Raw genomic sequence first — 26,120 nt, forward strand, 5'->3', positions numbered from 1 at the left:
GTTGAGAAGGATACCCAGATGTCGAAGGTGGCTATTGTGAAGCTGATCTGGGGCTCCACTTGTTCCCTGGATCGTTCCCTGAGTAGCCAGTCATCAAGGTATGGGAATACTTGCTCCTGTCTCTGTTGTAGGAAGGTGGCTATGACTGCCAGGCATTTGGTAAACACTCGAGGGGCCGCTGACAGACCAAAGGGGAGGAATGTAAATTGGAAATGGTTGTGGTTGACCACAAACCTGAGAAAATGCCTGTGAGCTGGAATTATAACTATGTGGAAGTATGTGTCCTTGAGGTTGAGGGTGGAGTACCAGTCTCCCAGATCCAGAGATGGAATGATTGTGTTTAGAGGCACCATGTGGAACCTCAACTTTTTATGAGTCTGTTGAGGCCTTGCAGATCGAGGATGGGTCTGAGACCCCCTTTGGCTTTGGGGATTAGGAAGTAACAGGAATAGAACCCTTTGCCCCATAGCTCCTGAGGAACCTCCTCCACTGCTCCCACTGCGAGGAGCGTTTGGACCTCCTGCATGAGGAGATGCTCATGAGAAGGGTCCCTGAAGAGGCATGAGGAAGGGGGCTGGGAGGGAGGGGAGGAGCAGAATTGGAGAGAATATCCCACTTCTACCGTGCAAAGGACCTAGTGGTCCGAAGTTATCTGGGACCAAGCATGGTAAAAGTGGGACAGATGATTCAGAAAAGAGGGAGAAGGATCCGGTAATGAAACCAGTGCATTGTCCCCGGGCGCACCTTCAAAAGGTCTGCTTAGAGCCTGACTGCCTCGCCAAGTGCTGGCCTTGGCTGGGTGGAGGATGGAGAGGCTTGTGCCTACCATTCCTGCCCCACTTCCTTGAGAAGTCCTGCCTGGGATGGGGAGGATAGAAGCTCTGTGGAGGCTGAGGTTTAAAATGTTTTCGCTGAGTTGCAGGGGTATGTAGGCCCAGTGACTTTAATACAGCCTGCAAATCTTTTCGGGTGTGAAGCCTGGAGTCTGTTTGCTCTGCTAAAAGGCCCGTGCCATCAAAAGGCAGGTCCTGAATTGTTTGCTGTACTTCAGGAGGAAGGCTGGATGTTTGGAGCCATTAACTCCTCCTTGTGGCTATTCCTGAGGACAAGGTTCACGCAGCTGAGTCTGCAGCATCCAGTGAGGCCTGTAAAGAGATCCGTTCCACTGCCTTTCCCTTGTCCACTCTGGCCCCAAATTCTGTTTTGGATTCAGGTGGAACCAACTCCTTGAATTTCAACATGGAGGTCCATGAGTTGAAATGTGTTTGCTCAGGATTGCCTGTTAGTTGGCAATCCTGAACTGGAGCCCTCAGGTCGAGTAAACCTTCCAGACATCAGAGTCGGCCCTTACTGCCCCTGCCTCTCTTTCATTCACCGTGTCCGCAACAAGCAAACAGGGCTGCGAGTGAGTAGCTAAGTACTCACATTCCTTAGAGGGGACGAAATACTTCCTCTCCAACCCCTTCTGTGTAGGGAGAATGGAGGGAGGGGTTTGCTACAAGGTTTTTGTAGTGTACTGAATAGTCTTGTTGATGGGCAAAGCCACCCAAGACACCCCCTCCAGGGTCTTATAACTCGACTACTTCTTCAGCCTGATGCCCCATACAGTGAGCTACCCTATGCAGAAGGCTCTGGTGTGCTCTACTGTCAATAGTGGGTGGCCCAGAGGAGGAAGACCCCACCACCGATTCATCTGGAGAGGACAGCAATGAGGTCAGAGGCGGCATCGGGCTCTCTTGGCCCCCTGGACTTGTCCTGCTCGGTGTCATGCTCCTTGGTGCTGGTGATAGGTCCAGGATCTGGACGTGGCTCACACTGATGCTCTTTCGGAGCCCTGAGGGGCGTGACGGTCCATGGCTGGTGGAGGCATCTGTGCTTCCGACACTGCCAAGTGGGAACCCCTGGAGTGCGAGTCCTAGGCTTGGTGGTAGGCCCATGGAGTCCAGAATGGCCATTGCTCAGGCCCTTGCCTCTGTGCTTGCCATGGCACAATCCTTATGTCCTGTCTATATCTGCAGTGTCTGATCGGTGCTGGCTGCGCCTTGAGTAATAGGACTCCGCCTCAGAGTCCGATGATCAGGCTCTTGAGTGCGAAGACCATGGTGGTGCTGCAGGGAAGATGCCATAGAGCGGTGCTGCAGTGGCGGGACCAGTGCCGGGCAGATGGTGCTGGAGACCAGTGAGCAGTGCCGTGGAGAGCAGTGCTGTGGAGATGGTGCCGTGGAGAGCAGTGCCATGGAGATGGTGACTTGTGCCTCATCATTGCAGGCTTGCTTCTGGACGGTGCCACGCGTTGCAGCCCCTGAGGTCTATTCCGGCTGACGGGGGATTATGGAGCTGTCATGGCAATCAAGTCCTTTGCTGCCTCGGAAGTGTCTGGGATGGAAGAGAGCTCTAGCTCCTCCACCTGGCATGCTCAGTGAGGACAGTCTAACAGCATCAGACTTGATGGTCCACTTGCAGGACCGAAGTTGACAGTGCTGGCTCCTGTGAAATCGGCACCAGATGCTCCTGTGCAGGACACACCCCAGTGCCACTGTCTGACCCTGCCGCTCTTGGTGCAGGCGAGTGCCCTCTGTTCACATTCTTGTACCTCTCATGCGGCACTGGGGAGCGCAAACAGCGCTGTGCTGCCTCCACGAGCTTCGGTGCCAGGAAATGTTGGTGCTGAGGGTCTCTATGACCAGAGTCCTTCCTTGGCACCGTTTCTTGCACAGAGGCTGGAGCGCTCCGCACAGAGGTGCTCGGTGCTGGATCCCATTGGACCAGAGCCAGCTGGGGACGGAGGGCTGCTTCCATCAGGATCTGCTTCAGCCTGAAGTCCCTTCTTTCTTAGTTCTCAGGTGGAACTCTCTACAAATCTTGTATCAATCTGTTTGGTAAGCCCTCCCTCCCACCCCAGTCACTTGAGACAAGAGTCGTGGGGATCGCTCATTGGCATGGGCTTGTGGCAGATTCTGCAGAGTTTGAACCCTTGGGATCGAGGCATGCCCCAAACCTCTGAGGAGACAAATTAGAGAGTAGAACCCCCTCCCCTACTCTTAGCTAACAAACTAACTAAACTAACTTACTAACTAAATAACTATTTATAGAGAGCTAAGTACAAATACTAGGGGAAGCACTTGCTAAGCTAAGCGACCATAGTTCCAACGACCATCACTGATGGTAAAAAGGAATGAAGAGGTGGCAGGTTGGCAGGGGCATATATTCACTGCCATGATGGCGCCACTCCAGGGGTCTCCACGGCCGATGTGACGAGGGCAGCTAGGGGGAAAACCTTCCGAAGACTGTGCACAGGGCATGCACACACCTAATTGGAATCAAAAAGAGCAATCATTCAAAGAAGAACCATATCTTCCAATAGTCTTTTTTTGCCGCTTTGGGTCTCTGACTCCAATTACAAACCACAATACCACACTAGGAAGAGAGGAAATATCCTTTGCACAGAGGCAGAACAGCAGCTACCTTCTTGCTATACGGACTGGAATCATGCAAACACACATGCACGTAAAGAAATGAGCCTCAGCAGTGATCTGCCATCATGAGCATCCGCTGTGCAGCAATCACTGAAAAATCACATGTACATATAGAAAAATGCAGCAGTGGTATATGAGCAGATATGGCCTGGGCATGCATCATTGTTATTTATCATTTCTATGGCACAGGTACACAGAGCACTGCAAAAATTGGGATAATAATTCTTTTCTCCCACTTTTCACTTGTCTTTCGGAAGTGCTGTGGCCTATGTTATACAGGAGGTCAGATTAGATGATCACAATGGTCACTTCTGGTCTTGGAACCTATCCCTCTATTACTGTCTCCTACTATGGGGTTTCACAGCATTCAGCACAGTGGGGTCCAATCTGACACGAGGTCTCCAATGGCTACTTTCATACAAATAATAGAACAGTTGGCTAGTAAATTCACCCAATCCTGCTCTCCTTGTTCACCCAAAGGTTCCCACTGAAGCCAACAGGAGGCTTTGAAGGGATGGAGAAAGTCAGCTGGGCCTCATTATTTGGCACCGTATTTTAATATTTCAGAAGACACATTCACATGACTTAACTTTGTGAGCAAAGGTTCAGACTGGCACTGTTCAATAACCGTCATTGCACGATACCGTGTTTGCTCTGCGGGGGAAGCAACGACTGCCAGTCCAGTACTGAACATGTCCTATCAGACCATTTTATCAGCTATGGTTGTTACCACTGCAGCATAAACATCTCAGTGGAAAGTGCTGGAATGTGGAGAGTGGGAAGGAGGTGCTGAGATGCCGGAGGCAGAGAGCTTTATTTGCTCTAGGCTCTTCGTTATTGCATATAAAAGGCTTACAGGGACTGAAATACTAAAGTAGAGGAGGAGGTGGTGAGAAGGCAAGTGGAGCTGCCGTTGCAGAGACCAGCACCAGCCATGGGGAGAGCTGCCCAGAAAACCCTCCTCTCTTTACTCTGTCTAGCAGCAGCAGTTTGTCAGGCTCAGGACACCTGCCCAGGTGAGTGAAAAATAATCCTGTTCCCAACTGCGTTTCATAGTGTGGTTCTTGCCAACATGGACCCTGGGGAACAGGGAAGTGTTTAGGAATGTTTCTTGTCCTACATGTCTATAAAGTGCTTTGCCTGCTTATGGTGCTTTTTAAATAATAATAAGAACAGCTTCTCTGTACAAAATTCCTTTGTAGAAATTACTCTCTATTGCAGAAGTGCCCGTCACAGACTAGAGGTGTTCAAAAAATAGGACATAGTTTTTTTGCAAATAATGTTGTGAAATTGTTGTCTCTTGTCTTCATTGAGAATCTTCAAAAATTGACTTGACCTCCTCTCCCTCATGTTCATTTACTATCTTCTAACGTCTCTACGCTGCTGCTGGAATCTCTCTTGTCTAAAGCTCCCGTCTCCTCTGCATATTGGGGCCAAAGCATTTCCAATCTGGCAACTGACTGACCCACACAAGCAGATGACCTAAATTCTGGAAAATAAAATCTCAATCTTCAAAGCTCAGAGTGAGCCTATGATTTCAGATCCCTCTGCTTTATAAAATTCACATTTACCAAATTAAGAAGATTATTTGTAAAATCGCAACTGTTGTGTATCTATCACCACAAATCCACTACACAACTCTTTCCATGTCAACACATTCACATTGAGAATCCAGCAGCATCTGAAGGTTTATTTTAGTTCATCATGAAATCCTGGAAATCCTTGTGCAAGATTTAGTCACATTTGTGCAGACATCATTCAGGCAAACGGTCTCTTGGAAGGAAATGTGTCATTTGCTAAATAAGGATTGAATACAGGCTTTGCCATCTTATGCATAAATTAATATATTATTTCAGAGCAGTATTGCTTTCTCGTTTCATCTCCTTACATTCATGATCATTTTGAAAATCATTTGCTATGTACAGTTTATGCCCAAATGGTCCATATTTGGAGGAAGAGTTCCTATGTCACCGGGAATATTAACCATGTCCACCCACATTTTGTTTACCTCAAAATTTCCACATCAATAGAGCTCAATGGAGTTGACAGGCATGTCCCTATTTTTCTCCAGTGATGTTCCTATAAATAATTTTAAATCTCACAATGTATATAATATAGAGAGGGGACTGTTAGGTTAAAAAACATATTTAATTCTTTAAAATGTATTTCCTGAGCTTCTAAGAGCAACTGTTTTAAAAATTATTTTACTTTTGCACAATTTCTTCACTGAATGGCAGCTATTTGTGTCTCCTCTGCATTTCATTCCGCTTTTGTTTCTCTGTAGTTAATTTCATTAAAAGATTCTCATGAACTGGCACAATGCTGCAATGGTCGGCTTGCAAACACTGCAGCAGAAGGTGTACATCAAAATTAAATTTGAAGTGATTTTTTTAAAAATACAAATATTTAATAATTTCTTTTTAACTTTTGTTTTCACAATAACTTAAAACAAAGACTAATAGTAATAACCCCCAATTTTTAATATTAGGGCATTATCTCTGAAATGCTTAAAACTGAAGAAAATGTTGGATTTGTCACTAAAAGAGAAAAGAAAACCGAGGAACTATGTAGGCTTTCATTTGCTGGGTTTATCCCTCTGGATTTCTGCAGAATGTTTCAGATCCTGAGAACCTAACAATGATTGATTATGGGTTCATTTCTTTCCCCAGAAGTGAGCTTAGTGGGTTTCAACAGTACCGATAAACTGTCCATTCTCCAAGGCTGCCCTGGAATTCCAGGTGCCACAGGACCCAGAGGAGACCCAGGAAATGCAGGAATGCGAGGTACATTCTCAGGCACTGAATGGGAACCAGGGATGGCTGGGTGCTGAGGTAAATGGGAATTACTTTTGTAATATGCTCGGACTTTGGAGATTCTCCTCATCCCTGATATGAGGAAACTCACATGGCATCTCCCGTATCCTGTGGCAAGGGATTGGAGATTCAGAATAAGCAATCTCTGAAATATTGTCCATTCCCTTTGGGTTGTCAGATTGGCAACCAAGTCCTCTGGTTCTTTCCCCATCTCTGTCACTGGCTCGCTGTGTGACCTTAGTCAAATCACTCTCTTTGAGCCTCAGTTTTCTCCTCTGTATAATGGCTATAATGGTCCTTTACCTCCCAGAGGTTATCTGAGGCACATTTCATTGCTCTGTGTAAAGCGCTTTGAGGAGTTTGGATGAGAGGGGCTAGAGAGGAGGAAATCATAATTATTATCATGAGCCATGACATTTTTAAAGGTAGCATATATAAAATGGTTGTTTTCCAACTTTGGTTCTCACCTGGCAGCAAGATGTGCTTGTCCCTTTGACTTCAATTGGCCTCCATGCAAGAGTCCATGCTAGGGGATCCTGATATGAGATCAGGGAATCAGCGAGCCAGATGCAGATACATTATGTGAATTTCGACACAGATGGGTTATTGTAATTCCAGGTTGGAGTGGTGGGTGGGGATTATGTACTCAGTATTTACGCTACCTTGGAAACTATTCAGTCAGTTTTCTGTGTTTGCAGGACAACAGGGACTTCCGGGGATCCCTGGAAAGGTGGGACTAACTGGCCCAAAAGGTAAAGTAACAAAGGGCAGAGAACTGTGTTTTCCTACAGGTGATCTAAGAACAGGAAATAAGTTTTTAATCAAATATCAATCAGAGCTAGTTATAAAACACCAATTCCTCTAATATCGGTGTTCAGAAAACCACCATAGCTTCCCTTCACTCTATATTTGACAATAAAGGGGTTATTATTGCAACAGAACTTCAGTTCTGATCCACTGTCAAGATCTCGGTATCTCTGATCAGTCTTTACTATCTTATTTTTTGTTCAATTCAGGAGAAAGAGGTCCTGCTGGCGCCCCTGGAGTGAAAGGTGAGAGACCTCAGATGATTCTTCTCACTGCAGAGCCCAGGACCGGTGCAAGGATGTTTCACACCCTAGGCAAAACTTCCATCTTGCAGACCACCCCTGCACCTCTGCCCTGAGGTGCCCCCCACGGTGGCAGCTCCCTCCCTCCGCCCTGAGGCGCTTCCCCCCTCTGCCCTGAGGCACCCCCGCCGCCCCAGCTCACCCCTGCTCTGCGCATGAGCATGAACACCCTGAGCACACTGTGGCTGCTTCCCTGCTCCCGCCTCCGGCTTGCAGGCAATCAGCTTACGGGGGGGCAGTGAAAGCAGCCCGGCGGCTCGGGGAGAAGGGCGGGACAGAGTGAGCTGGGGCGTGGAGTTCCCCTGTGGTTCATCCCTCTCCCCCTTACTTGCTGCAGGTGGCTCTCCCCGTGCTCCCTGCCCAGCTCCTCCGCCTAAATGCCGACAGCGGACCGGGGCGGTGAAGATCAGCTGCTGCAGCGGGGGGGGTTGGGTGGGGTTGTTTGTGGTTTTGGTTGGGGGGTTTGGTTTTTTGCTGCCGAAAAATGGTGCCCCCCTATCCATTGCCTTAGGCAACTGCTAGGTCACCTAATGGTTGCACCCGCCCTGCAGAGTCCCTTTTTGGTGCTATTCATTTTGATGATGGCAGAATTGGAGCAACTATCTCTCCTAGCCCGCCCTGTTTCAGTTGTCACAATTTTTCCTTCCAGCTTCTTGCCAAACGAAAAGTGAGACGAAATTGGTTCCGGTTAACAAGAGTGTCCCCTTTTTGTTTTTTGTTTAATAGACAAATGACAAAACAAAACGTTGTTCTGCAATGAGGAGTTGGAACATTTCAAAATTGTGAAATAAATTTTTAGCCCTGAAACTTTCACCCAGCTCTAATTAATGTCTGATATGCCTGAGTTCCTATGCAGCCACAGGGACTAGATCTCAACTGCAAGTGGAGACGTGCCGAAGGCTTTTTCATGTCAGCCATGCAAAACAGATAAGATAATGGCAGTACTACCCACCCTCGAATCTCGAAAATTTAAGTCAGGTTCATCAAAATCAGAGACTGGTTTTAGAATCATGAGATTATGTAAAAATAATAGTGTGGTGTTCTTTTTATTTGCCTTTTTGAGTATTTTAGGGGTGTACTGGGGATCACATTTTTGAGGCTTTCGCCGTTAGCTTTGCGGGTTACGAAACTTACCTTTTTATTGAGCCTGGTGGCTGCAATTTGTCTATCCACTTGACCCCAGGAGCTTGGGCTTTGAGGAATATATAATTCACGGAGTCATGACAAATCATGAGGTTTGGCAACATACCATCACTGAAGTCCCACAATGCCACTTTAACATAAAAAAATTTGGGTTGCACCAAAAAACATGTGATGTACAATCGACGTTGACTACCCCTCCCACAATTAACCCAAGCGATTCTTGTGTGAGATGTTGATTTTATGTAGCTGACTACCGGCAAACAAGGATTGTTATTCTGAGTTCTTTTTTAGGAGAGAAAAGGGCCCTGGGAGCTACGGGGAGCCCTGGACAGTTGTGAGACCTTCTGCACTCTCCTTATACTCTGCACATCATTATCAGTTTATTTTGCCAGCACAACAATTAAGTGGCTAGAAAGCTTGAATAGTTATCATGTCCAGACCCATGTCCACATACTCTATGTTAATGCCTCCCAGTTAACATTTTGGCTCTACAACGAGAGAGAAAAGCCCATCTCTACAAAACAGGTGGCCTTTACAGGGGTCATGTGTTGGAACAACGCTAGCCAGATGAACCTTTGGTCTATGGAGAGAATAGTAGAATGTAAGTTGAAATCTGTAGATCTGGATGTGTTCCTAGAGAAGGCTTTCTTTCTCCTATCCCTCCTATATTCATACATACTGGGAGTCCGGAGTATGAACCACAAGAATGGATCCGTTAGAGGAATGATCCTTTTTCTACCAGTAGCTTTGAATTTAACTGATGTTTTCCCATTGTCACTTGGATTGTTTTTTAAAAAAAATATTGATTCATATTCACAGGCAGCATAAGCAATATGGGGAGGGATAGCTCGTGCTTGAAATTGGGCCTGCGAAATCGCAGGGTTGTGAGCTCAGTCCTGGACGGGGCATTTAAGGGACCTGGGGCAAAAATCGTGTCTGGGCATTGGTCCTGCTTGGCAGGGGGTTGGACTTAGATGACCTCCTGAGGTGCCTTGCAACCCTGATAGTCCATTATGTTAGTTAGAAGGTGTCTACCCTGAAGAGTCTCATAGTCTAAAAACTATAGGGTAGCTCTGGAAATGCACAGTCAATTCGTTGGGGGGAGGATAGCTCAGTGGTTTGAGCATTGCCTGCGTAAACCAGGCATTGTGAGTTCAATCTTGAGGGGCCACTTCAAATCTGGGGCAAAAATCAGTACTTGGTCCTGCTAGTGAAGCATGTGTCTGGCTCAATGACCTTTGAAGGTCCCTTCCAGCTCTACGGAGATAGGTTATATCTCCAAGATTTATTATTACTCCCTGACTGGTGGGCATTGGCTTCTAGTTATTAACCAGCAATAATTTAGTCCATTAGGGACCAATTTCTTAGCCCTGCAAGTAGGTTGCCTCATGAGAGGTTACAAAATAGTGTTGGCTACATGAGAGCTGGTCTCACTGTTCGGGTGGAAGCTCAGATCAGAGATGTGTGTAATCCATTAGCATTTGCGTTTTCACAATTAAAAGCCTGTCTAGAGCATTTTCAATATACTAATACTTTGCTATCCCAGCTGCCAACAGTTGGCCATTACATAGTTTAAGAAAGACAGTAAACATTGTTTGTTCCATTTCACTTCTCTTGTGTTCTTTCATGACCAGTGGAGAACCCTGGAAGACATACAGTGTAAGAAAGTTATGAGTTTCTATGACCACTAAATGTCACCTCATTCCATCCAGAGACCAAACCATGAAAACCATTAGAGATAGACAAATTGTAAAAATACAATCTGTGATTTACCACATTTGCTGTTCTCAAAGTATCCGCAAAGACTTGGATCTATTTAAATGAAGGTGTTTCCTGTTAGCATTGGCCAGCAAATCTTTCTCTTCAGCTGATGGGTTCTTGCAAACTGTTTGATGTGGATATTCCTGTGAGTATCTGATATTCTTTCGGGGTGAGTGCTCACCCAGTCACATAATGACTAGAAGCCCTCTGACTCACAGAGAGAATTCTCAAAATGCTGAATAGGTACTTGCAGTACGATTCTTTGTGCAACATCTTCAGTTTCCATGAGTTTTCAGATGTTTTGAGCCATCCTCTGGTTCAGGTTGAGCTTGGTCTCACAGAACACAGGGGGTGGCAGGTGTTGTGACTTCCTCTTGCAAACAAACTTCATTACAACCACACTGCACATTGGAGTCTAAATAATTTGGTTGTGTAACTACAGAGAGCCTGAAAAGCCTAGATGCGGTACCTACGCTGCTGCTTGGTAGCTTTCCAAAGATAGACACAGAGGAACCACAAACTATTGAAAGGGCTAGTACCCATTTCCCAACACTACAGTGGGAGGAGAGGAGAATGATTCAAAGATTCTTTTCCAGTTTTCTGATTCTGCCAGTTGATCTGCCTTGGTGCAACATAAAAGCAGCCTATGAATCCTGCTCCAAGGAGAGTTAATACATTCATTTACATATTTCATTCCTCTTTCACCAGAGCAAAGAACTGCAAGGAGCTTTAGCTAGAGAAAACCATGGCGGCTGGTAACCATCTACTCCCATGACTGTAACGCCATGAACGTGGCTGTGTGACATGGACACAGATGGTCGGAGGATGGATTGTAGAACCGAGCATAATGAGCTCATTGGACTGTATTTATTACAACAAACAGTTTTCTATCCCCAAAATGGGAGGTGGCCCTTACCCAGTGGGTTGCAGCTAGTAGAAAAGCACGAGGACAGAAGCTCTGAAGCTGTTAGCTTGCCATGGTTAGCTGAAATAAAAAACAGACACTTCCTGAGCCCTTCTAATCCTCCATAATTTTTGGTTGTGGGGATAACTTGGTTGTGAACACAGTGGGTTTCATGGTGGGAACCTAGAGCTTTAGACTCTAAAAGACCCGGTCTGAAGGGACATTTGTCACTAGTCTGACACAGTTAACCAGATTTCCCTTCTCCTGGCTATTCTCTGTCTGGATCTCAGAGCCTCCTCAATAGCTGCCCAGACTCTGGAACCAGAATTCCTTCTTCCTTCCACTTCTGTCACAGGTCTGGTGCCTCAGCTGCTCTATCGCTCAGGCAGCCCCTGAGTATGAGAGGTGAGAGTGTTCTAGGGAGCTGAGGGGTTTGAACTCTGTATGTACCTCACATTTAAACCTTCCAATTTATTATTCTGCTTCTTTATATCCCAGTAGTGCCTAAATTATGTGATGAAGATCAGGGTCCCATTGTGCTGGGTGCTGAACACGCACCTTGAGAGACAGCCCTGTCCCTTACAGCTCACAGTCTCCATAGACAAGGCAGAGAAAGGGCCACACAGAAAGCAGAGGTGATGGACTTGCCGAAGTGGCAGAACTGGGTATAGAACCTAGGTCTCCTGATTGCCAGACCAGGGCTGTAGTTTTCAGACCATGTGATCCTTTAATCTAATGCTGTTGCTGCTAAGATTTAATAAGATCCTGTGAGACAAGCCTCCATCTGCGATAGTCACCTGAGGCTAAAATAGATCTGACCCTGTTAAATCTCATCCAGTGATTTACAGTCTCAGAGTTTCTGGTCTCCTGCTCTAGTAGGATGGAAATCAATGTGGGATTTCCCAGCTAAGAACCTCCTGTTTCCCTGCAGGTGTTCCAGAGACGGGTGGATGGCTCTGTGGATTTTTACAATGACTGGAATTCATACAAAAGAGGTTTTGGCAGCCGGCTGTCAGAATTCTGGCTGGGGAACGACAATATCCATCTGTTATCATTCCTTGGTAAAGACATCACTGATGCATTCTTTTCCTTACAGCAACTTTCTCCACCAAGATTTGTTCCCACATTTTAACCATGGATACAGGGTATAAATTTGTACTATCGGTAGAGGTAACCCCTCTGCTCCAGACACCCCTTCCTGTTCCTTACATCCCAGTCCTGCCACACAAAGCTATTGAAACCAATAATGCTGTGGCAGCTGGGCTGGCTTCAGTCATGATTCATGGAGCAGCTTTTGGTCCTTTGGTGGTTCATCCACAGTACAGCAATAAGGGATGTTACAGCGTGGATGAGGTCATAGATTATGAACTACGAAGCATAACATGGAGCACGTTTTTAATAGGGAGGTTAGGTTGGTGGGCGGAAATTGAATTGATAAAGGTTGATATGAAGATATTGGCTTGATGCGAGAATCAGTGGGTGAGATTCTATGATGTGTGTAATGCAGGCAATTTAAACTAGATGATCATAATGGTCCCAACATAATGAAGCCTGATTTGTGTTTAGAGTCTTCAGGGGCTTCTGCAATAAAAACAATCAATAATAGTAATAAAAACTAATGGAAGGTGCTGAACATTTTGCTTTCAAATTGTTTTCTAAAGGTTCCCAGGAGCTTCGCATCGATCTCAGAGATTTTGACAACAACTATGAATTTGCTCTCTTCTCGTCATTCAGAGTTGCAGGAGAGACTTCGAAATACATGTTGTTCATTGGATCCTTTGTTAATGGCACTGCAGGTAGATTCTCAGCTCATCCTTTACCCTTTGTGGCAGATAGAAAAGTAGAAATCAAAAGTGATGCAGAGTATTCTATGGCAGAAGCAAAAGGCAATGTAATCTGTGGAAGTGATGTTCCAGGAAACATCAGTTATTCTCCTGCTGAACTATTAAAGGAAAAACACAAGGTTTAGTGACAACAAAACATATAGTATAATATGGATATCCTGCCTAGTGGAAGTCTGAAAGCAGAATAATGAGCAGATGTAGGCACAGCTACTCCTGGTTGCTTTCCTAAGTTAGATCTTAAGGCCCCATAGAAATATCTGATTTAAACTAAGTGGGCACATCAGGATTGGTACAAGTCCTTGAGTGGTTACATATGCTCCATTTCATGCAAACTATGCATCCAGACCCCCGTATACCAGAGACAGAAATAGTTTGTGCCATGCAGAGTCTTCTACACATCACTGCCGGATTGCTTAGGCAGACCCACAAGGCAACTAGAGAGAAGGGCTTTTAACTAGGTTTAAAAGGGGCAGGGGACAAAAGCCAACAGCTAGGCATAACAAAGGGCCACCTTAACAGAGGGCCAGATTTTTTGGGGGCGGGGACATGTAGGGTCAGAGGAGGAAGAAGAGAGTAACCAGTAGAGGCATATACTCAAAATCTCAGATACCGATACATAAATGAAGGCGGATGGGGAATAAACAGGAAGAGCTGGAAGGATTAATACAATAGTAAATTTACTACTTAAGTGGCTTCACTGAAACTTGGTGGGATGAGTTTCATTACTGGACTATTGGTATAGTGGGGTACAGCTTGTTTAGGAGGGACAGGCAAGGTAAAATGGGAGGAGGTGCTGAATTATATAGCCACAGTAAATACACTTGTTCTCTGCTCCAGGAGGAGGCGAGAGGCAGACCAACTGACAGTCTCGGGGGGAAGAAAAAAGCCTAATAAATAGACATGATCCCTTGATACAGGTGTACTATAGTAATGAGGGACTTTAACTACCCAGATGTTTATTGGAACAGTAATAAAGAAAAACACAAAACTTGTGATAAGCCCTTGGAATGTAATGGGGACACTATTTTGTGGAGGAAGTAACCGGGGGGACCAGCCGTTTTAGACTTAATTCTGATCAACAAGGAGGAATTGGGAGCGAATCTGAAAGCAGAAGACAATTTGGGTGAAAGTGATCATGAAATCACTGATTTCCTTATTCTAAGGAAAGGAAGGAGTGGAAACATGGACAAACTGTTAAGGAGAAGTACAAAAGAGTAGCATACCCATGTAGAGAAAAAATCAAGAAGATTAAGGCACAAAATAAGTTACACCTAAGAAGTAACAGAAATATCCATAGGAAGGGGTTCTTTACACATATTAGCAGTAAGAGAAAGATGAAAGCAAGTGTAGTTCCTTACTTAACAGGAATGGAGAGCAAATAACTGATGACATCAAGAAGACTTGGGTGTTTCATTACTAGCGTGTTTCAGTCTTCACTCAAAAGGTTACTGGTGATGACATACTCAACACACTATTAACAACAAGCCCAAATACTGAGGGGGAAAGTTAAACAATATTTAGATAAGTTAGATATATTAAAGTCGGGAGGGCCTGGCAGAACTCATCCTAAGGGAATAAAATAGCTCGTTGAAACAATCTCAGAACCATTAATAATTATCTGGAGAACTCCTGGAGGATGGTTGAGGTCCCAGAGCACTGGAGAAGGGCAAACATAGCACCTATCTTTAAAAAGGGAAACAAACGGGACCTGGGGAACTTTAGGCCAGTCAGCCTAACTTTGATACCTGGAAAAATACTCACTCAAATTATTAAACAATCAAGTTGTAAACACCTAGAGGACAGTAGGATTACTTAGCAATATCCACCATGGAGTTCTCATGAAGAAATCGTGTCAAACCAGCCTAATTTCCTCCTTTGACAGAGTTATTGGCTTAATGGATAAGGGGAAAGCAGTAGACATGATATATTTTGATTTTAGTAAGACTTTTGACCAAATCCCACATGGCATTCTCAATAAGCAAACTAGGGAAATGCAGTTTGGGTGCAATTACTATAAGGTGGGTACACAACTGGTTGAAAAACTGTGCTCAAAGAATAGTTGTCAATGGTAAGCTGGGAGCATGTATCTAATGGGGTTCTGCAGGGGCCCGTCCTGAGTCTGGTAGTAGTCAATATTTTCATTAATGAGTTGGATAATTGAGTGGAGCATATACTTATAAATCGCCAGATGGTACCAAGCTGGGAGGGTTTGTGAGCACTTTGGAGGACAAGATTAAAATGCAAAATAACCTTGGCAAATTGGAGAACTGATCTGAATTTAGCAAGATGAAATGCAGTAAAGACAAATGCAAAGTGGTTCACTTAAGAAAGACTAATCAAATGCACAACTTCAGAATGGGGAATAATGGCTTTGTGGTAGTACTGCTGAAAAAGAACTGGGGTTTAGAGTGGATCACAAACTGAATATGAGTCAACAATGTGATGTAGTTTCACAAAAAGCTAATATCATTCTGGGCGTGTTTACAATACTGTGGCATGTAAGAAACAGTAGATACTTGTCCTGGTCTACTCAGCGTGGGTGAGGCCTCACAAAGAGAACAGTGTCCAGTTCCGGGCACCACACTTTAGGAATGATGTGGACAAACTGAGGACAGTTCAGAAGAGAACAAGAAAAATGATAAAAGGTTTAGAACACCTGACCTATGAGGAAAAGTTAAAAAAACTGGTGGGTGGGGGTAGGGGGAACTTGGTAACAGTCTTCAAATATGTTAAGGGCTGTTATAAAGAGATATACCTATCTCATAGAACTGGAAGAGACCTTGAAAGGTCACTGAGTCCAGTCCTCTGCCTTCACTAGCAGGACCCAAGATGATTATGATCAATGTTCACTGAAGGTAGGACAAGAAGTGACCAGCTTAATCTGTGATAAGGAGATCTAGGTTAGATATTAGAATTACATTTCTAAGTATAAGGGTTGTTAAGCTCTGGAATAGGCTTCTAACAGAGGTTGTGAAATCTGCATCACTGGAAGTTTTAAAGAACAGGGTGGGCAAACAGCTGACAGGGACGCTCTAGATTTACTTGGTGCTGCCTCAGCCTAGAGGGTTGCACTTGATGACTGCTCAAGGTCCCTTCCAGATGGACATTTCTATGATTCTGTGATTCTATGATCCTGAATCCACAGCAGGCTCCGGGCTAAGCTTTTAGGTTAGGAGCACATTGGGCTCACGTTACACCATCACAATGTTGGAAACTGATTTCAGGATTTCCAAGGACTGAGCACATTGTCGGCAATGAGTTACTCTGGATTTATAGTGGTGTAACTGAGATCAGACTATAATTTATTGGCATCCTTTCATCTACGAGAGATGTTGGGAATTGCAGCCTATGATATAGATGGTTTGCAATGTCTCATGTGACTGAATAGTCCAATCCAAGATTTGCATGATCTTTGGTAATTTTTGCAAATGTATCTATCGTGGTTGGGAGCTGCTTGCTTCCTACGGGCTCTTTTCTCTTCAAGGCTGTAGGAGCCAGCTTCTGTCATAGACTTTGAAACCCTGATGGAAAGGGTGGTGCCACTTGTTATGATCACTTGCCAAGATTCCTCATAGGTCAGGATTAACTCCAATTCCTTCATATCTCATTTGCTTGTCTTTATCGCGAAGCTTGAGACTTCCTGTTGTTCTTGTTCCCTCTGATAGCTCCCCTTATAGCGTGTCCTTGAGTATACGTCCATCTTTCAACCTACTCAGTTGGCCCAGCCAGTGCAGTCATCTTTGCTTGTCATACTTGGTAAATTTGCCCTTCGAATAACCTCTGCATTGGTGACTTTCTCTTCCCATTTGGTGTTGAGTATGCAGCGTAAACAGCATAAGTGGAAACTCTTTAATCTTTTCTCCTGATGAGTGTAAGGTGTCCGTGTTTCCCCACCATACATGAGAGTGCTGAGGAAGCAGGTTTGGTACATTAGCATTTTGGTCTTGATGATCAGCTGTGAGTTGTTCCATGCTCTTTTAGTTAGTCTGCTGAAGGTGGTGGCAGTCTTTCCAATGGAAACATTTCGTTCTTCATCCAGTGAGAGATTTGTGGTCACTGTAAAACCCAAATAGCTGAACTATTTGGATGACTTCTATCTGGTTGGTATTTAAGGTGATTGAAAGATCTTATGGATCCCCATCCTTATACAACCGTTTTCTTGATGCTGATGGTGAGAGCAAATTCCTGACAGGTACTTTAAAGGCAGTCCATGAGTTCTTAATAGATCTTCATCATGGGGTCTGAGGGAAGCATCATCAGTGAATAGAAGTTCCCTGATTAGCACCTTTTGGCCTTTGTCTTAAGTCATGACAGGCTGAAGAGTTTCCTATCAGATCTTGTGCGGAGATACAGTCAGAATATGGCCTGGTGAAAAATGTTCCTCTCTGGAAATAGAACTGCAATCTCTCTCCTGACCCCAGGGAGATTTCTGCTGCCTGGTGAAGGGAGAAATTTAGTAACCCCACCTTAGAACCACTAGGCTGGGCTGTGGGAACTGAACTGTAAAAATGTAAAAAAATAAACACTAAGAGATTCTCACTCACCTTGTGTCTGTAAAAACATGTAATAAATAAACCCAATTGTTTCTACAGGGGATTCCTTAACTGACCACAGCGGCATGATGTTTTCAACCCACGACCAGGACAATGACATGTCTGAGACTAACTGTGCTGTAGCCTATAAAGGGGCCTGGTGGTACCGGGAATGTCATATGTCCAACCTGAACGGATTATACCTGAAAGGAGCCCATGAAAGCTATGCTGATGGGGTGAACTGGGCTTCAAACAAAGGGCACCAGTATTCCTACAAGATGACAGAGATGAAAATGAGGCCCGTGTAGCTAATCAGAGACGCAATTGTAGTAATTATACTTAGCTCTTATATAGCAATTATAGGCCTGTCATAATGAACATTAATTTGCAGATGACAATAAAGATCTTTTCTTTATCCACCAACCACGAGGGGGCAGACATCATCGTACACACTTACCCAGCACAGTGTACAAGGACTGGAGCTGGTAAAAAAACATAAGAATAGTTTTGTGGGGAAAAGATTGAATTTTAAAGTGGTTTGCATTTCAAAGGATTCTAAATTAACCCAGTTTTGATTTTGTGTGTTTAATTTTTTAAATTCCTCTCCCTGATATATAGTATCGGAAAATGTTAGTTTATTTTTTCGTTTACCAAAATCCTGGTTTTCTATAAAGAAAAAAAAAAGTCACTGACACGAGAATATTTTAGAAAAGAATTGCTGAAAACATTTCAAAAGCGGGGTTTTTTTCCTGCCAAACAGAACATTACAGCTACATCAATGATATTTTCTTTTTTTTTTCAAAAGTTGTTTGTCCACAGAAGAACTCATAGTTTGAAAAATGTCAGCCAGCTCTATCTAGATTATGTGTCCTCTCCTACATGGCTCTGCTTCGCTTGAGTCCATTCCCAGAAGCACCACAGACAGCTCCTACCACTGCCATGCAATTCTTCCTGTGGTGTTAGTGACTCATTACTCTCAGATGCTGCCTCTGCCTCTGGAGAACCTTCCCCTCTGTCAATAAAGTGAAGGCTGCTCAATGATTTCACGTCTCAGATTTGTTTGTACACACAAGCCAGTTCAATAGCATTAAAGCCCAAATGTGTCTGGCCCTGCGTTGTGAACACTGTGGGCAGAGTGCACCCTGGGCAGCCAGGCACATTATTGGCCTGGCTCCCCTGGGGAGTACAAGAGAGGTGTGTTCCCTCTGCCAGTAGTGCTGTGGCTGCAGAAGGGGCATGTCTAAATAGGGTGATGGTGCAAACAGAAGAGCACAGAGACAATCTCAGGCTAAACCTGCACTAGAAAGTCCCATCGCTCAGCCCATGCCTGCTCGTGCCTTGTGAGGCAGAACAGGCCACAATCTCCCCTCTTTGTGCTGGTATGATTCCCAGTGGAAGATTTAACAACCAGCAAGTCCCACCCCCTCCCCCATCTCCCTCTCTATGTGCCAGGGGTAGAGGAACAAAAAGATGGGCCTCGGTGTACTCTGCCCATCAATTCTGAAGCACTTAGAGGAGAGGAAAGTGATCAGGAACAGTCAACATGGATTCACCAAGGGCAAGTCATGTCTGACTAACCTAATTCCCTTCTATAAGGAGATATCTGGCTCCGTGGATGAGGGGAAAGCAGTAGATGTCTTATTCCTTGACTTTAGCAAAGCTTCTGATACAGTCTCCCACAGTATTCTTGCCAGAAAGTTAAAGAAGTATGGGCTGGATGAATGGACTATTAAGGTGGATAGAAAGGCTGCTATATTGTCGGCGGCTCAACGGGATGTGATCAATGCCCATGTCTAGTTGGTAGGGTTTAGATGGAGTTGCCCAAGGGTGGTCCTGGGCCGGTTTGTTCAATATTTTAATTAAGCAATCTGGATGATACGTGGACTGCCACCCTCAGCAGTTGCATATGAACTCTATACACTGGAGAGAGTGGTAGATGTGCAGAGTAGGGATAGGATACAGAGGGACCTAGACAAATTAAAGGATTGTGGCCAAAGAAACCTGATGAGGTTCAACAAGGAAAGTGCAGAGTCTGCACTTAGGACGGAAGAATCCCATGTCACAGGACTATGTAATGGCTAGCAGCAGTTCTGCAGAAAGAACCTAGGGGTTACAGTGGACGAGAAGCTGGATATGCTCAACAGTGTGCCCTTGTTGCCAAGAAGGCTAATGGCATTTTGGGCTGTATAAGTAGAGGATTGCCAGCAGATAAGACACATATCCTTCTATTGACATTGGTGAGGCTTCATCTGGAGTGTGTCAGTTTGCGGCCCACACTACAAGTAAGCGTGGAAAATTGGAAAAAGTCCAGTGAGGCAACAAAAATGATAGGGGGCTAGCACATGACTTATGAGGAGAGGCTGAGGGAACTGGATTGTTTTAGTCTGCAGAAGAGAAGAGGGCGGGATTGATAGCTGCTTCAACTACCTGAAAGGGGGTTCCAAAGAGGATGGATCTAGCTGGTCCTCAGTGGTACCTGATGACAGAACAAGGAGTAATGGTCTCAAGTTGCAGTGGGGGAGGTTTAGGTTGGATATTAGGAAAAACTTTTTCACTAAGAGGGTGGTGAAGCACTGGAATGGGTTACCTAGGGAGGTGGTGGAATCTCTTTCCTTAGAGGTTTTTAAAGTCAGGCTTGACAGAGCCCTGGCTGGGATGATTTAGTTGGGGATTGGTCCTGCTTTGAGCAGCGGGTTGTACTAGATACCTCCTGAGGTACCTTTCAACCCTGATATTCTAAGTTCCACATTCTCACTTCCCTCACTTACCCCTCCCATCCCTGCCTCTGCACCTCCTGCTCTGCTCCCACCCAGTTCCATGCCCTGCACCAGTGCTGCTGCTGCTGCAAAAGCCATCACCACTGCTCTTCCCAAAGCCAGACCTGCTGCTGCGGGGGGTCAGAGCTGCAAACCACAGCTGCTGCTGCCAGCAGAGTTGGATTTGGAGCTGCTAGGAGGCAGCAGGAGGGGAGGGAAATAAAGGGTCTGCCATGAGCGGTCCCATTCACCAGAGTGCACGGCAGAGCCATCCTTCTGGAGTCCCTCCTCCCTGGGCAAACTCAAATGGTGGGCTGTGGGGCTCAGCACGGCTCTTCCTAGGGGTTCCAGCAGGACCCAAACAACAGCTGCGGCCTGCGCTGGGTATATGTTGAATGGCCAAGCAGCCCTGAGCCTGCACCAGCTATTCATCTGCCCTTGTCGCCTACCTTGTCCCTGGCATGGTCAGTCACTCTCCCTAGCAGCCAGGCCCGATGGAGAGCGGGATGGAACCACTTCTCACTCCGGCTGAAGCCGGCCGCTCCAGGTCGCTACTCCATGCAGTACAGCAGCTGCCTGAGAGAGCTTGGCTGTACAGGTGGCAGCAGCGGCGGGTTCCCCCCTGCCCGGGCTCTGCTGCCAGAGACAGGCGCCAAGCATGCCGGGTGGGCAGGCGCAGCAGGAGGACAGAGCCCCTCTCTTCCATCACTCAGCAGGCCAGTCGGGGGTGGGGGGCACTTGGCCTCACATGAGCCCCCTACATATCGTCACTGCTCCCAGGGGACCCATAGCCACCTGCCCTGTAAGGCCTTTGAAAACTCCACAGCGTCTGAGCATGCCCAGCAATGGCTGCTGCGAGTAGACGTTTCCTTTCCCATCTGCAGGGGGCCGAAGGCTCTGGGTATGCGCCAGTGCCGATGGAGCTGCTGGTGGGATGTGTTGTGTATAGAGCCTGCTCATGCAGTGGGGAGCAGTATGTATCTGCCTGCTGCAGCCTCTCCCCAGCCCCACTCTAGCTTTGCTTATCTTTGCTAGCTTCTGCACGGAAAATCAACTTTATTTATATTTTTTTTTAGGATTTCACCACATAATCAAGAATAAATTAAGCAGCACAAAAATACATTTCATTTAAGCTTACGCTGCCAGCTTAGTTATTCTCATTCTGGATGAGGTCTGAAAATGAAAGCAATAAATAAAAAGATGGGTCCGATTTTAGAGAACAAAAAGAAAAAGTGATTTTTTTGTTATTTCAAACGGCCTCCAAAGATCCTAAGAAGCAGAAACTATCATTTTGTAAACTGCCTGACCAATCCCTGAAGTCTAAAGTAGAAATGTGTGAGCGGCATCTCAATTCAGGGCAGATGAATCTGTCATTGTGGAAAGGTTTAAGTCAGGAAAACAATTTGTGCAATACCACACAAGTTGCTGCTGTGGTAGTAGCTGATAGGTCCAGAGAAACTTTGCTTGAAACTAGCAGAACCAGAAGACCAGATGAGCTACAAACCAACAAAGTGAGAGATCCCATAAATGATCTTACAATCAAATAAAACCCAAAGACCCCGTAGAGAGGGTTTCTCAACCTTTTTCTTTCTGAGCGCCCCCCCTCCCCCCACCTGCTTTGAAAACTCCATGGCCCACCTGTACCACAACAATTGTTTTTCTCCATATAAAATCTATGGCTGGCATTAAGGGGTAGGAAGCAAGGCAATTGCCTGGGGGACCCACACCAAAAGGGGGCACCACAAAACTAAGTTGCTCAGGCTTCAGTTTCAGCTCCAGCTGCTGGAGCTCAGGGCCCTGGGCTGCAGTCCCTGCACAGTGAGGCTCCAGCCTTCTGCCCTGGGCCCTAGCGAGTCTAACGCCAGCCATGTTGGCAGAACCCCCAAAACCAGCTCGCAGCTCCCCAGGGGCCCAACCAGACCACTGCTGTAGATGACCTTGAAAGGAGCAAAACATAAGATCTTATAGATGAGTAAGTCAGTAATGAAGCAGGCCAGAGGAATCTTCCTGTTAAAATAGGTTTGAAGGTCCCAACTGACAAAACGCACTTTCAAGATTCAGTTTTATCAATGAAAGTGAGATGCCAAATGGATAGTTTTATGTTTTTCTACAAACCTCCATTTTTCATGGCAGGAAGGGAACCTGCGTTAGCTTCGCTGCACACCGCTGCCCGGGAGCCTCCTGAGGTAAGCGGGGTTAGGTGGCTCCGCACGCTTCCCCCTCCACGCACTGCTCCCAGAAGCAGCTGGCATGTCCCTGCGGCCCCTGGGGAGGGAAGGGGGTTCTGTACACAGCCCCTGACTGCAGGCAACGCCCGCACAGTTCCCATTGGCCACAGTTCCCAGCTCAGGCAATGCAGGGAGACCCCTGCCCCAAACCTCCCCCCAGGGCCGCAGTGACATGCTATGTCACCTTCATGTGTGTACGAGCAAGTAGACTCTTAAATCTCTGGGGCCTGCACTTCCCTGATATGCAGGGAGCTCCCACGAGGGCAGGGCTCCACGCTGCCTCAAAGCAGGGCAGTGCCTGTACAGAACGGAGCTCATAGAATCAAAGCAAAAGATGATTTTTTTCTCGAGCCAGTTATTGAAATTTGTTTCCATCAAACGGTGGAACATTTTCAGACATGAGAACTGACCCTGGGTCCCCATCCAACTGTGACCTCAGATCAGATGTGGCGACCTGCTGAATTTAAGCATATTAGTCAGTAGTGGAAAATAAACTGATCAGGATTCCCTCAGTGTAGTGAGGCGGTGTGGCTCCCCACCGCCCCAGAGGAGGAAGATCCCATCCGGAGGCTGGAGTACGCGGAGCTAGGGAGCTCTGAGCCTGCCCTTCAGAGGATCAGGTGGCGACCTGGAACTATAAAGACTGGCCCTCAAAGCTCAGTAGGAGCCCAGCTGCCGGAGAGAGCAGACGTCCCCAGCGGAGCCCGTGACTGGGAAACCCCCGCGGCCCAACGTGGCCTCCCAGATTGGCTGGGCCTGCCCTGTGCCCACTATCCGGAGGAGTTGCCGGACCTGCCCTGCGCCAGTGATCCGGAGGAGTTGCTGGGCCTGCCGACCAACCCCTGCCCTGATGAATCCATGCTCCTGGATCCTCCAGAGGCCAACACCAGGACCCAGGTAGGGCCCAAGGGGGAGTGTGGAAGTAGCCCAGGGACAGCCGACCCCAGTCTGGCTGCAGCGCTGCCAGAGCCTATGTCAATCTGTTGCGGCCAGGGTCTCCACTGAGACAGCAGCAGGTCATCAGCCGCTGTCAGGGCCCCGGGCTGGGATGCAGTGGAGTGGGAGGGCCTGCGTCCCCCCTGCCACCCAACTCCTGGGTGGCATCTCCCCCCTCCCTGGCCTGAGGAGGCTGGAGCCTGTTGTTACTGCTCAGCCCTGCCTGAGGGCCTGAGCCCCCTGACTCAGCATTTGCTGCCCCATCCTGACGTAAGGCCGGGGCTTAATACTGTGGTTACTGCTCAGCCCTGCCTGAGGGCCTGAGCCCCTGACTCAGCGTTTGCTGCCCCGCCCTGATCTAGGGCCGGGCTAACCACATTTCGTCCGGCTACAGCAAGGGCTACTGAGGGAGACCCCCTGGCTGGACTAATTCCCTGGAACCAATGATGTGTAGTGAGCCGGTGTGGCTCCCCACTACCCCGGAGAGGATCGAGCCCTGGCGAACTCTTGTACACGTGGTACCAGAAGTGGGGATCTGATCCCTTTACCCCTGTGAGAAGGGGCGGGAGGTTGGAGAGCCACCCCCAGAGAACCATGGAGATGGAGCGACTGTTTAAGCTGCTGACGGAGAGTCAGGAGCGGCAGCAGGCCGCCCAGCTGCAGCAGCAGCAGCAGGCAGCGGCCCAGCTTCAACATCAATAACAGCAGGACGCTGCCCAACTCCAGCAGCAGCAGCAGCAGCAGCAGCAGCAGCCCAGCTTCAACATCAATAACAGCGGGACGCTGCCCAACTCCAGCAGCAGCAGCAGCATGCTGCTCAACTCCAGCACCAGCAGCAGCTCATTCAGCAGCTCGGAGCCCAGCTGCAACAGCTGGTGACAGCATTACCACATACCGTAGACCCACAGCCAGGGGACGGGGCTGGGTCACCATGCCCTGCCGCCCCAGTGCAACTAACTAAGATGGGTCCCGACAATGACCCCGAGGCGTTCTTGGTAACATTCGAACGGGTGGCACTGGTCGCTGGGTGGCCCCAGGACCAATGGGTCACCCTTTTGGCCCCATACCTAACGGGGACTGCCCAGACGGCATACTAGTGGTGGCGACGGAAGAGGCAAGGGATTATAGCCGGGTAAAGGCCACAATCCTGGATGCCTTAGATGTCACCCCAGAGACTTTTCGGCAGCAGTCCTGGAGCCAGACGTACCCCATGGGTACCAGACCCTGGCTGGTGGCCCAAGCCCTGAAGGAGGCATGTAGGCGGTGGCTACGGCCAGAGACTAGGACGACAGAGGATGTTATGGAGCAAGTCATCCAGGAACAGTTTGTGCACATCCTCCTGGCCCGACGATGGGCCTGGGTGCTCTGCCATCAGCTGGAGACATTAGCTGCGACTGTCATGCTGATGGAGGACTTTCTCGCAGCCGAAACGCCCGTGGGGCCCGCCTTCCAAACTCAACCCCCCGGGCCCGAACGCCCTAATGCTGAAAAAAAGGGGATGCCCCGACCGGGCCACGAAGCCTTGGCCACGGGCAGGAGGTCCACCCAGGACCTCTGCTCAGACGTCCGGAACCTTCCCCTTGCCCTGGATCGGCGCCCCCTATGCCGAGTGTCATGAGGGTCCACCGGAGTCCCCCTAGGAGTCCGAGGGGAGCCCCTCCCAGGGTGGTCGCCCTGAACTCGGACCCTGTTTCCATTGTGGGAAATCAGAACACTTGCAGTGGGACTGCACAGAAATGGACTTCAGCTTCGGGCAGGTCTGTGCAGGGGACACCAGGGCTCGGCTATCACAGGCTCCCAAGATCATGGTCCCAGTAGTGGTTGGGGACTGTGCCACCCAGGCTTTGATTGATTCCGGCGGCGGCCAGACACTGATTCGCCAGGCTTTGGGACCCCGGGCGGACCCCCACCTGGGAACAATTCACCTGCAATGCATTCATGGGGATGTCTGGCCTTACCCTAGTGCTTTGGTCCCATTAACAATGGCTGGCGTCACCCGACGAATCGTTGTAGGCTTAGCCCCTCGACTTGCGTACCTGGTGATCCTGGGGCGGGACTGGCCCGCCTTTGAGGAGGTCCTCTGGTCGACCCCGGCTCTGGAGGGGGAGTGCCAGGAGGCCCTACCAGAAGAGGAGTGCAGGACCCCAGGAACCAAAGCAGGGACCAAAGAAACTGACAATGCCCTGCTGGGGCCCGCGGTCGAACCCCTCTTCCATACTGATTTTTGCCGTGACCAGAGAGCTGACCCTACCCTTAGCCGGGCCTATGAACAGCTAGCGGCAGTCAATGGGACCATCATTGACCCCCAGCACGCAACCCAGTGGCCCCACTTCGAACTATGCTGGGACTACCTTTACCGGATCGACCATGACCTCCTCACAAAGGAATCCCAAACACAGCTGCCGGTACCGCAGTGTCACTGGCGAGCTGTGATGAAGCTGGCGCATGACATCCTGGCTGCTGGGCATCTGGGCCATGAGAAGACCCTCGCCCAGATTTTGACGCAGTTCTTCTGGCCTGGCATTCGCCAGGAGATGAGGAACTATTGTAGCTCCTGCCTGGAGTGCCAGTTAGCCGCTCCTCCGCGAGTGCCCAGAGTGCCCCTTGTCCCCATGCCT

At 47.7% G+C, this 26,120-nt stretch overlaps 1 pseudogene; it reads left to right on the top strand.

The window, feature by feature from the left end:
• The first annotated feature begins 4,410 nt into the window (after positions 1–4,410).
• Positions 4,411–17,890, top strand: LOC116823279 (ficolin-2-like; annotated as a pseudogene).
• The last annotated feature ends 8,230 nt before the right edge of the window (positions 17,891–26,120 follow it).

The sequence above is a fragment of the Chelonoidis abingdonii genome, chromosome 24, assembly GCF_003597395.2.
Source record: "Chelonoidis abingdonii isolate Lonesome George chromosome 24, CheloAbing_2.0, whole genome shotgun sequence".
Taxonomy (NCBI): Eukaryota; Metazoa; Chordata; order Testudines; family Testudinidae; genus Chelonoidis; species Chelonoidis abingdonii.